Genomic DNA, 12,664 nt, shown 5'->3' with positions numbered 1-12,664 from the left:
GGGGTACTTGGGCACGGAGTATGCAGGTCATCATGCCCCATCCCAGATGTGGACACACTGACACCCAGCTTTCCTGCAGCAAATCTAAACATGTTCTTTTCATCCTGTGAAGGGGTAGTTTGTAATGAAGAGACTCAGGATTCGTGGAGGTGGAATCTTTATATACTGCTGACCTTTTTGGGCTGTACCTGTGTTTGCTGCAACAGGCTTTTGCCTGTTCTTCCACTTTGCCTCCTGGTGGGGAGAGAGGTACGGGAAGGACCGATTTTGCTTTTTGCTTGTGTTGCTTGGTTTTGTGGTCCGTGAGCTGGACTTTAGGGTCCTGCCATTTCAACGGTGTTTCCAAGCTTCTTTGCTTGGGTGTGTTTTGTAAACTTCTAAATTCAATGACCATCCCTGCGCCCTTGTCTAACTGGTCCTGTTGGGGGACTGGGGGTAGGACACAATCTCAAGCCCCAAGTCCGTTCTTCACACCCCCAAATAAATAAAGTGTCCTCTGTGTAACAAGGGAACGGAAAGCCAGAAATGCCCATCGGACAACCCTGGCCTCCACAACAGGACAATTGCATCACCCTAGCTGGTTGAAACATTGCCTCCTGTATTTCTCATAACACCTTTTCAAGTGACCCTGACTCCAAAGACCACATTATGGCATTAGGTTGTCTCTTATTTTGGGAAAGAGGTAAAAAGTGAGAGATTCGGAGTCTGAGAAGACGTGATAAAAGCTGCAAAGAGAAAATGTCGATTGTGAAGAAGGTTGTCAGATTTCCTGGTGGTCAGCGCCCACGACTGCTGCCTGATTCCCTTCGTATGAAGCTGGGAGTGCGTACCATGGGTTCCTATGGAAACTGTGATGGATCCCTAAATGCCTGGCAAAGGTAAAGTGAGTGACCCTAACTTCCAGGCCCCAGGTCTGCGTGGCCACATTTAGGCAGGGCCAGTTTCCACTGCCAGTGTACGTAGGCCAAGCCTGCACAAGAAGTAGGGCCCCAGGAGAGGTTTTTCTTTATTTGCAATGTCCCCTGAGTCTGAGGACCTGCCCCAAGGGGAATGGGGTGCACATCGAGGGAAAATTCCTCCCAGCCTTTTTCTCGGGGCCTCTGTCCAGGGCTGAGCACACTGTTCCTGGCATTGCTGGTCATGTACACCCCACTGCCCACTTCCTGCAAACCTGGGGCACCACAGCTCCCATGGGTTTTGCCAGTCCTTCTGGGATGGAGCCCAGAGGGGTATAGATGGGACGTGGGGGGCTGGGCTTTGGAGGCAGAGGGAGTGCCAAGCCAGTGAGGGAGAGGCTGCGGAAGGGAACGGATCTTCCCAGCCCCTTGCGTTGACAGCCTGGAAGGCTCCCTGGAGCCATGTATTCAGGCGTCTGCTGTTCTCTCTTCCTTTCCACGGGGACCCAATACCCCTAATGGAATCTCCAAGCTGGGGGACTCGGAAGCATTTCTGTTTCTAAAGCAGGGGGTATTTCCTGAGTTGCTCCCCAGTGGAAACTTCTCAAGCTTAGAGGATGCCTGTGTGGATTCTCATTCTCCTACTTTTATGAAGCCAGCTCCATCCTGCTCCCCATCTTCTCATTTCAGGGCAGTCACGCCATGCACTCCCCCTGCTTCCCATCCACCTCCTCCTCATCACCCCCATCCCTGGGTGATGACTCCTTTCTCACCAGTTGCGTGTTCTTGGGAATATTCTGTTTTCTGCTTGCCGGGGAGCTGGGTGGATTCAGTTCTGTGGAATGAGCCAACTTCATTTCACAGCTCTGCAAAGGGGTTGAGAATTCTGTTTCTGGTGTGTTCCTTCCCCCTAAGTCACCAACCATCCCCAAGTGGGATTATTATAACAAGCTCACCTTCCCTGTATACTACCATCCATCCCCACACCTCCCCCATAAACCACCATCCATCCCTACATGGATATATAACAAGCCCACCTCCCCTGTAAACCATCGTCCATCTCCACGTGGGATTGTAACAAGCCGACCTTCCCCCAAGCCATCACCCATCCCCACATGGGATTATAACAAGCCCATCTTCCCCCAAGCCACCACCCATCCCCACATGGGATTATAATAAGCTCATGTGCCCTGTAAACCATCACCTATCCCCACATGGGATTATAACAAGAGCATGTCCCCTGTAAACCACCATCCATCCATACATGGAACTATAACAAACCCACCTTCCCCTAAGCCACCACCCATCCACACATGGGATTATAACAAGCCCCACCTGTTTGAATTCAAACCTGGAGCAAACATAAACATCATCCATTGGATCTACCCTCAGCCTGAGACCCGGACCCTTCCTAACATTAACCCCCTGGTCTGGATCAGAGACCCCCTCTCTGCCCCATAGTATATGGAGCAGAGTTCCAAGGAGACATCTGTGACTTAAGACGAGAGAGGCCAAGGAAGGGCAGAGTGCCTTGCAGTAAGAGAGTCTTCAGATCCACTTCTCTATTTACACATGTTCGGAAGTGTGTTTGCTTTGATGAGATTGTAGATATTCTGGTTGGAGAAAAAGAATCTAAATGTTGGGAGATGATTATTCCATAAGTATAGTCACTTTTTCTCAAAGAAACTTCCCGATGATTAAATTACATCCCCAAATCAGCAGCAGCGCATTGGCAATATTGTCTCTGCGTAAGCAGATTCTGCCTCTGGAGCAAGGGATGCGCATTTTCAAGGTTAAAGTTGGGGAACTCTGCACAGCTATTTCATTAGCAAAAATAGCCATTTGTGCATCCAGACATTGGCTGGCTTCACGAGGGGTTTGTCTTTCATGTTCTTTGTGGAGTTGTCCAGACACACCCATCTAATGGTAACTCACTGCTCACAAGGTTAAGTTTTCTTTTTGAACTTCTGTTGTTGTCAAATTAACATAATATGCTCTCAATTTTCCACATAAAAGGAGAAAGGCAACCAAGCGGGGAAAGCAAATTTGCAATTAATTTACCAAATTATTGCTCTTTTTATATGATGGACAAGTCGGTTTTTTCTTGAGTCAAGGGATTTGTCTGTCCTGGGGAGAGAGCTGGGGCTGACCACCGGGACAGGCCACTCCAAGGTGCGCCCTGCACGTGGGGAAGGGCTGAAGGTGGTTTTGCTGGGGTGCAGAGTGGCCCCGGTGGATAATTAGGGACTCACACTAGGATGAGTTCTTTCTTGTCAAGTAGAGGGGCCGTTAGTCCTCTCAATCCCCTAAGACTTCTTCAGTGACCTAGATGGGGTCTCCCTAGAGCAGATCCTGAGGTAAGGACCTGGATACAGGCAGTAGATGTGGGAGGTGACCCAGGAATCATGAGTGAGGGAGCAGGGAAGGGAGACAGAGAAGGCAGGTAAACCAACAAGCACAGATGCACTCATGAGAGGGTCAGTACTGTAGGACTATAGGGGCTCAGCCCCTTTGGGGGTCCTCTAAGGTACTGTGTAGAGCTCCCCTTGGAACAGTCTCTTCAAGTATTGAAGGAGCCGGGGTATTTACACACCAGCTCTGTGTCTCCCAGCAGCTAAGGGTCCCTCCAGTGCACCTGATGGCCAACCATCCTTCCCATAGTGAGAGAAAGACCTCAGGCAGAAAGAAGCAAGGGGCCATTGGCATTGCCAGATAATCAGAAGGGAAGGAGTGAGGAACCAACAACCAACAGTGTCTGCTTCGAGTGGGAATGATTCAACACCCTCCTGGATCCCTTGTAGAAAGTCGCAGACCAACGAAAGCCATGGATGAGAACAGATGTGCATGTCATGGCTCCTGTGGGGAGGGAAGGCGTGGCCTCTCAGCTTAGGGGCCGGGTTATTGGAAGAATGATTGGCAGGCTGGCCTGGGGGTCAAGAGACCAAGCACCTCGCAGCAGTCATGTTCCAAGGAGCTTAGACAACTCACGTGTCCTCTTTGGGCAGCATTTTCTCGTCAGTTAAAGGAGGGAGCATTCCAGATGTCTGCTCCGGATCCTCCTACGTCTTAAACTCTATAGTCTCCATCACCCTTTTCTAGTCCTCACTTTTCAGATGACCCATGGGGACCCTGTCAGTCCTGGAGTCCCCATACCAGTAGGGCCCCTGAGATATGTTCTGGTTTTCCACAAACATAAGAGTGTGCAGGATTTCCATTTGGGCAAGGCCATCTGCGATTCCAGTGCACTGGCATGTAAAACTTGCCTTATCCTGAAGATATTTCTATTAAATTAGAGAAGACCATTGAGGATTTTCTCTTTTAATTCTGGAAGTCTGTCAAAATAGAAAAAGAAAAGAAAAGAGAAAAGGAGATCAATGAAACTGGATTTTCAGCTCATGGAAGTGCAAGAAAAACCTGATTATTTGACTTTTTTTCTCTTTTCTTTTTCAACCTGTTGAGTTCACAGTTGAGCTTGAGAAGATTGTATTTTTTATGATGATCAGGTTATCTTCGAGCACTTTGCAGATACCAATGTGTGAATCCAGGGGGGTCCCTTTTGGATATAAGTGCCTCCTACTTCCTTTCAATACATGTACCCGTCACACTTAGAGGGTGGGAACCCAGGCACTGAGAGATGAGGGCTCAGGCTCTCATCTTGCACACATGGGGCATGGAAGCAGTTCACATTCACTTCCTTCTGCGCCTGTGACTGTTCCACTTTTCCATCCTGAGAATTCCCTTGGTCACTCAAAATCACTCTGGGCTTGCAAGCCCGGGGTAGTTTGGAACAGTATGCACTATCTCCACATGGGAAACCCTCAAGTCCTTGGCTTTTTGCTTTCAACTGGACATCTTGTCATAGGCATTTCTTAATGCAATTGCCTCAGTATTATCATCCATCAAATGAGGCACTCGTGTATCCTTTAAGAGAATAAAGTGAATATGAAGAACTTGGAAGTTGTCGAGTCACCCTCATTTCAATTATTTTAGGCTTTCAGAAAGCCATGTAGGCTCCAGGCAGAGCTTCGATGAAGACCCAGAACCCACTAAAACCCTGCCAAGTGGCTGGAGAATCAGGGCAGGCTATTATAAATCATGGCGCCCCGCTCTCATCCTTGCCAATTTGTACTCACCGCTGGAAGGCCTCTTTCTGGATGGCCCATCTGGGATTCTTCCCATCCCTGGGGTGAACACATCTGGAGGTCTGTTGGGGAACCCATATGATAATTCAACAAGCCCATTCCTGTGATGGACAGACACACCCCCATTGGCTCCAACTGAGCTGTTTTCACTGTTTTCTAGTGGTAAAAAGTATTTACCATTAGGAAATTTTAAAAAATCATCTCTGGTGGCCAATCGGTGGCCAAGATTCTCGTATCAGTGGCTTTTGGATTACATTAAGACTTTGGGCTCTAGAACTGTCCTTTCTAAATGATACCCAGTAATTTAATTTTAAATCACAAAGGGAATTTCTTTGAGGCTTTTGAGGTAAATGCCCCTGCAAAGTGAATGATCCCCTCTAATTCACACAGGTTAAACACCTGGATGTCATGTTGGGGTGGTTTTGTGAAGTCCCCAGTTTTATTTTGCGACAGTGGATTTTGGATTTTGCAACAGGAAGTGTTGTGTGAGGTGGGTGATGGGACTGGGGTTTGCCAGGCAGGCTGACCTCACATCCCAGAAGACACAGGAGGGAGAGGCGCTGGGCCTGATGGATGCTCCAGTGGTGGGAAGAGGGATTCCTATGGGCCCCTTCCCCAGCCTGACAACTCCTGCAGATGAGCCCAAGGACAGGCTGGGGCCCACAGGCCTGGAACCTACAGACGGACACACATAATTCCCACCATGTCAAGGTGTCTCTGGGATGGGGCAGCGAGGAGGCGTAGCCCCAGGGGCCTGGGATGGGGGCACCAAAGGAGAAGGAGAGTGCCACAGAGGACCTGAGGGCTAAGGGGTGAGAGGGAAAACAAGTAAGAAGAGAGTAGAAGAGAAATGATGGAGGTTGCATCCGGAGGAGAGGAAAGAGTGGAAGAAATGGGTGAGAGAGAGAGAGAGAGAGAGAGAGAGAGAGAGAGAGAGAAAGAGAGAGAGAGAGAAAGGAGGCCAGTAGAGACCAAAGGATCCTGGCAGGGAAACTTTCCTGAAGCCTCCTGGGGCTGTAGGTGCCCAGGCTGATGGGATGGGTCCTCCCACTGCTGGTGGTCCTGGTGGTCGGGCTGGGGAGAAGGGTGCTCAGTGGCTGTGGGTAGAGATGTTGGGGAGGGTCAGGGAGACCCCCAAGTGCAGCTCCTGGCGCTCGGGCTGGAGCTCCAGCAGCGCCTTCTCCCGCTTGCTCCACTCCCACCGCCAGTTTCAGGAGGAAATGCTGCAGCTTAATCAGAATTATTTACAAGATAATGGTCCATTGTTTGCACTGAGACAGATGTTGTCTGTGGGAACTTTGTGTTTTATGCTCTTTTCCCTGCTCTGCCTTCACTGGGTGCAGATGGGATGGAAGTAATGTGAGTTATGACTCCAAGGATTGGAAACGGGGAGACGCTCCACTACTGCCTGGGCTCGGCTGGGCCCAGAGCTGGGCTGGCACCAGGCGGGCAGGGGTGGAGAACAGCCACTGTGGCTGCAGGGCTGTGATTAAGAAGGTCTTATTTCCTAGAGGGGTGGGTCCGTGCCATTGCCTTGTCCGGGAAGAACTCTGATTAAGATGCACTTCTGTTTGTTGCATTGGGAGGTCACCGTTGACATCTCAAACGAGGGTGGCCATCTGGTCCTCTTTTTGCCAAAAGGAAAGCTCGGCCCCTCTGGGGTGGGGACTGTGTAGACTCCCTTCCTTTTTTTTTTTTTTTTTTTTTTTTTTTTTTTTTTTTAACTTATCTGATAGCTTCTTCTTGGTCTTCTGGGGTCATTTAGGAAGCCAGATCTGGGCTTGTGACTCCCTGCCCTCCTTCTTCAAGGGTGAGGTCAGCTGAGTGAATCTACTGACCCGGGGAGAGAGCATGTTGCAGAGGAGGAAAGATGGGGTGATCTGGGGAGACTTGGCCTGCTACTGGACTTACTCCGAGCCTTGCCCCGGTGTGGGCCCACCCTCCTGTGAAGCCCCCAGACCCACCAGGCCTTCAGCACTTCTGGACCCCAGCCACTTCTGCGTAACCAGACACCCTCTGTCATTATCAGAACCCATTTTATGAATGAGGAAGCTGAGGCCAAGGGACGCAAGGCGGCTTGCCCACAGTCTTTTTTTCTTTTTCTTTAAAACATTTTCTGTTTGTTTTTATATATTTAGGGAGTAGACGTGCAGATTCCTTACGTTGCATGTGAAGTTTGTACTTTTAGTGTATCCGTCACCTGAATAGTGAACACTGTGCACAACAGGTGAATTTTCAACCCTCACCCCCTCCCACCTTTCCACCTTCTGTCATCTCCAATGCCTGTTGTCTGCTCTTGCTGTGATTTTCTGCTCTTCTAGCGCCTCAGGTCATGACCTTCCCACTCAAGGGCCTCCTGTGAGCCTCAGCTTGGCCAGCTGAACACCGGGCATGAAGAAAGCTGTTGCAGAGTCAGGGAGGGGAATTCCCTGAGACACACACCTCCGATGCCAAGCATTAAACCTGATAGCCCATCTCACAGATGACAGCAATCAGTGTCGCCAACCGCGTCACACCGGTCCTCCAAGACACAGCATTTCTAATGTCAGGCTGGGACCACCAATAAACAGAAAACACAATCCAAGTAATAAAATATCCCAGGTCACGTTTGGATGCTAAAATCAAACAATCGTGGAATAAAGAAAGTCACTTTCATGGCAACTATGTAAAATCAGTCCTGGCCTTTGGGCAGCCTAGAGGAAAATTCAGTAGGCCACGGCTCCTAACCCTGCCCCACACCCTGACTGTCTATGAGGGGTCACCCAGGAATCAGTTACCACCGGGACGTTTTGTTCCATTCAAAAACCAGCCATGTGGGGGCATCCTGGGTCTAGGGCAGATGACTGTTTCCCCAAAATATCTCCATGCCCAAGGAACGGCTCCCTTTATCCCAGCAGCAGGATCTGGTCCTCCGAAATCACCCACTAACCTTCCAAGCAAAGTTGTAAATAGTAAAGACTTCCTCTGTGCCAAGTCCTGTTCTAAGCCCCATACAGATGAGAGTGCAAATTAGACTCTTACATTTCATCCTCATGAAAACCCGAGGATGTAGATGGAGTATTTATTATTCTCATTTTAAATATGGGGAAACTGAGGCACCGAGCAGCATCTTGTCGCACCAAAGATCACTCAGCATGTAAACGATAGGGCAGGGCTGAGATTCGGGGCTGGACAGTGGAAGTCCCTGCATGTGGACTCTCTGGACAGTGGAGGTCCCCACGTGTGGCCTCCCCAGGTAGTAGAAGTCCCTAGGAGTGGCCTCTCTGGGCAGTGGAGGTCTCTGCGTGTGACTTTCCATGCAGTGGAGGTCCCTGTGTGTGGCCTTTCCGGGTAGTGGGGGTCCCCACGTGTGACCTTTCTGGGTAATGGAGGTTCCTGGGAATGGCCTGTCTGGGCAGTGGTGGTTCCTGGGATTGGCCTCTCTGGGCTGTGGAGGTCCCTGGGAGTGGCCACTCAGCTGCCTCACCTTGTGGGTGCTTTTCTGTGCCTTTAATACACATTTGAGATGCATTAAAAATAAAGAAACTAACCAACAGTACATAACAACAGCCAGTTCCTGCCAGCCTGCCAGGTTCATGTCAGGAGGGAATGGGGCATTTCTGAGCAGCGATTCTGCGACTGGGCGATCCTAACCTGCGACAGAGCCTGGGGAGCCCTGTCCTGGAGCACGCAGGTGGGGCACTGGGTGGGGACCAGGTGCTTGGGTTGTGACCCGAGTGGCTTTGAACCTGCCACATGACCCTGAGCAGATCTCCTCCTGTCCCCTCAGTGTCCTCACCTCTCCATAAATGACAAAGTCGCAGTGATAACCGAGTCCTTCCACGTGACAGTCTGCGAATCAATTCTTTTTAGGGCTATATTTATTCAGTCATTTTCCAGCCTCAGGGAATAAAAGCAAAAACCTGTCATCTCCCTCCTTCCCCCGCAGTGAGAGGGCCCCGAAGAAAACTGACCCCCACCTTGCAATTGTTCCCTGAGGTCTGGGGGAGCACAGAGAGTGGGTGGCCGAGGGCTCCAGCTGCCCCTCCCTGCCCCCAACCTCGACAGCAGCAGAGGTCAGACCAGGATAATATTTATCAACCTTATTCTCATTGTGCCGGGCTCTGACCAAAACCCGGCGTCACTGGAGATCCCAGATTATGTCTTTTAAGGTCCTACAGAGCCGCTTCACATGTGCCCAATTACCTCTGTCAGGCAGGGGGAAGGAGGTCCCCCTCGGTGGGTGGGATCTGAACTTGAGCTTCCAGAGGTCGATGGCTGGGATCTTAGGCCTTTGAGCCTGTCACTCCCCGATAGCCAGACCTTTTCTGTTAAAACTGTTTAAATTACAAACCAGTAATAAAAGGATCATATGTGTTTCCCACAGAACAGGTTCTTTAGGGCTATTATGATAATTAAAAACATATGGTGCCTGTGCCAGTCTGAAAGAAACCGCAGATGTACAAATTAGGTATTATATAAGGGCTTTCTGCTTTTGCCCTTTTAGAAACGTCAAGCTGGAGAAGTTTAAAGAGATAAAAATGGCAATTGTGCCGATAGTAGGTAGCATTTTGGTTTTAGAATCATTAAATACATAAACCCATTTTTTTTATACTTCGTAGGAATAAACAGCTTCTGATATGTGAAGGAAGTGAGGAAAGTACCCAGAGGTTGGGAGTTTCCAGGGGAAGAGGCACCATTTTCCATCTCACGAGATCTTGGATACCATGAAATCTTTCGCATTTTCTATGACATTGTTCTGCACAATTATATTTATTAAATATTGAATTATGTTAAAATTGAATTGATGGAAGCAAAGATGAGGATTTCTTTACATTAAACTTTTTACTTTTTAAAAGGCAAAGATGCAAGTATTGATTAGTCTAGAAGTAGTCATTTGTTTTAATTTAAAATATGCAATTGATTTTGAGAAGGTGATAAATACTGCTAATAAAAAAAAAAAAAAAACTCGGGAGGATTTCCACGGCTCCCTGTCAATCGTTTTCCAATGCAGGCATATGGGGCAGGTCCAATCTGCTGAGCTGTTCATATGGAAAGGGATGTTGGCCTGGCTGATGACACTGGCAATGCTCAGGGCAGTTGAGATGACAGGCCCCTAGTCCTGGCACATTGGGACCCTGGTGAGGAAGGCAAAGATTTAGGGCTTTGTCATTGCATGTCTGCTACAGAAAAGCAACTGGGTTGCTCTGAAGGGGAAGGGATAGGCGGGTAGGTCACAGGACCATGGCCTTCTCCAACCCTGTACCTCGGGGCCGCTGCTCTTACTGCTCTTGAAAGCAAGTTTGGGCTCTCCCTGAGACAACCCACCTAGAACCGGGATGGTCTCGCCTCATCCTGCATCATTTCCTTGATGTGATGAGCTGGTAGCTGCATAAGGAAGTTAAAAGGAAGCTAAATGACGAATCCATAGGAATCAATGAGCAGAGAGGACACACCACATATCCAGAAGCAAAGCCCCTGGAGCGCTCAGATAACCAGAATTTGTCTAAGCCTAGTGTGCAATTGTTGAAATCCCTAATAAAGAGCAGAGATGAATTTTGTTCAACATTTTTTTGTGTGTTGAAGTATGTATCACATTATACATTTTATGATACCCTGGTGAGGTTGGAAGACCCGATAGCCATTCCTTGATCATCCGAGCTAGAGGGAAGTCTGGGCTACCCTGGAAATGTTCTTTGAAATGGGATGTTCTTTGAGATGGGCTCTGCAGCTACGTTCTTGGGGGAGGTGTTTGGTTTCTCTCTTCCTCCATTCTCCTTTGCCACACCTTCTTGATGGTACAAGAGGTCCATTGTCCTCCTGTGCCCTTTCCTGTGGGGGGATATGATGGGACCTACCCTGCCGCTCTGTCTCTGGGTTAGGTGAGGAAGCCAGCCTCCTCAGGGAGCTTGAGATGGAATCAAATCAAAGCCAGAGAAGCGTTCTTTTTTTTTTTTTTTTTTTTTTTTTTGAGGCAGAGTCTTGCTCTGTCACCCAGTCTGGAGTGCAGTGGCTCATGCACTGCAGTGGCTCATGCAGTGGCTCCGCTCACTGCAACTTCTGCCTTCTGGGTTTAAGTGATTCTCTTGCCTTAGCCTCCGCAGTAGCTGGGATTGCAGGCAGGCGCTACCATGCCTGGGTAATTTTTGTATTTTTTTAGTAGAGACAGGGTTTCACCATGTTGGCAAGGCTGGTTTCAAATGCCTGGTCTCAAGTGATCTACCCACCTTGGCCTCCCAAAGTGGTGGGATTACAGGGCTGCTGCACCCAGCCCGGAGAAGCATTCTTGAACCCCTTTTCCACAACACAGCAAATAGCCCCGGAGGCTGTGGATAGCAGTGGTTCTCAGCTTGGGGCGATTTTCTCCCCTGGGGGACACTTAGCAGTGTCTGGAGATGTTGGGGAGGGGAGTGCTCCTGGCATCCAGGAGCCAGAGATGCTGCTAAACATCCTACAATGCACAGGACAGCCCCCTACCACAGAGAATTATCTAGCCCCAAATATCAGGATCAATTAGTGCCAAGGTCGAGATACCTTGGTGCACAGAGGGGAGAACCAGGCCTCAGTGAAACTCTGAGTTGGACTCACGGTGACAAGGCAAGTGGCGTGCCCTGCCATGCAGCTCACACCACAGCATTCGGCATGCCCCCTGGACACCCTCTCTCCATGTCCTGTCACCTTCAGACCTCAGGCCTTGATGAAAAGCTTTGCAGGAAACCAGGTGGGCTGGAAGGCAGGAACTTTGAGTGGAGTAACCCGGCATGTTCCTCCAAACTCAAACTGGCACGTGGGGTGCAGAGAGGGTGGCAGGTGCAGAGGCAGCCGGGAGCCAGCCTTTTCTTCTCCCCGTGAGTGATAGCAAGCCCACGTTGTTATTGTGCACGTAGATATTACCACTTTAACTTTTACGGAGGTAAAATAACACCTTGTCACTCAGCGCAAGTACCAATCACAAAATGAATTAATTGTAATAACCGTTGTCAACAGAACAAAGGACTTGTTGCTTTCCTAAGCAGATTTCAGCGCCACTGAGAACTATATACAAACGTTCCCATTGGACAGGCTGGCAGAAAACAGTCAGAACATAATTGTATCTGTCTATCTCTTTACTTTGTTTTTAAGGGTGAAGGAATCGAGTTAAAAACCTATATTTTAAGCATATCAATAAATATACCCCTTTTTGTGTTGGTGACGTCTTCTCAAAAAACATGGAGTCTCTAATAAATTGGCCATGAAAATAGCATTCGCTGCTGATAGCACCTAGAAAGGCCAGCTGTAGGGGCTGCCTGTTGACTTCAAGTCACGGAGGGAATGTGCCCAATTACTCTCCCATAAAACACCCTCTTATTTCTGGGAGTTTGGTAACTCAGGCAGTCAGCTGCCCCCCGGCTCCTCAATGGAAGACAAGTGGGCCTCACACAGGGCCTGTGGAGGTTCGTCTAGCTGCCACCCCTCCCCAGCCGCCCCTCACCCTCCCGTTGACACAGGTAGGCTTGCTTGCACTCAGTCTCTTTACAGTTACATTTTATCCCCCCCCTTTTTTTTTTGGTTCTAGCTTTTTCACATCTTGGCACATTTTCCTCTTTAAGAAGTGCTGTGGGTACTCTTCCGACAAAAGGGTCGCTCCGAGGAGAGGGGGTGGCCTTC

The 12,664-nt window shown here is 49.2% G+C and overlaps 1 protein-coding gene across 10 annotated transcripts in view; it reads left to right on the top strand.

Moving 5' to 3' along the window:
* ZNF536 (zinc finger protein 536) overlaps nt 1-12,664 on the top strand; it is a 490,140-nt gene that overhangs the window by 335,807 nt on the left and 141,669 nt on the right. The gene's annotated exons all lie outside the window — the stretch shown is intronic.

The sequence above is a fragment of the Macaca thibetana genome, chromosome 19, assembly GCF_024542745.1.
Source record: "Macaca thibetana thibetana isolate TM-01 chromosome 19, ASM2454274v1, whole genome shotgun sequence".
Classification (NCBI taxonomy): Eukaryota; Metazoa; Chordata; class Mammalia; order Primates; family Cercopithecidae; genus Macaca; species Macaca thibetana.
This window is presented reverse-complemented; position numbering and strand designations above follow the sequence as displayed.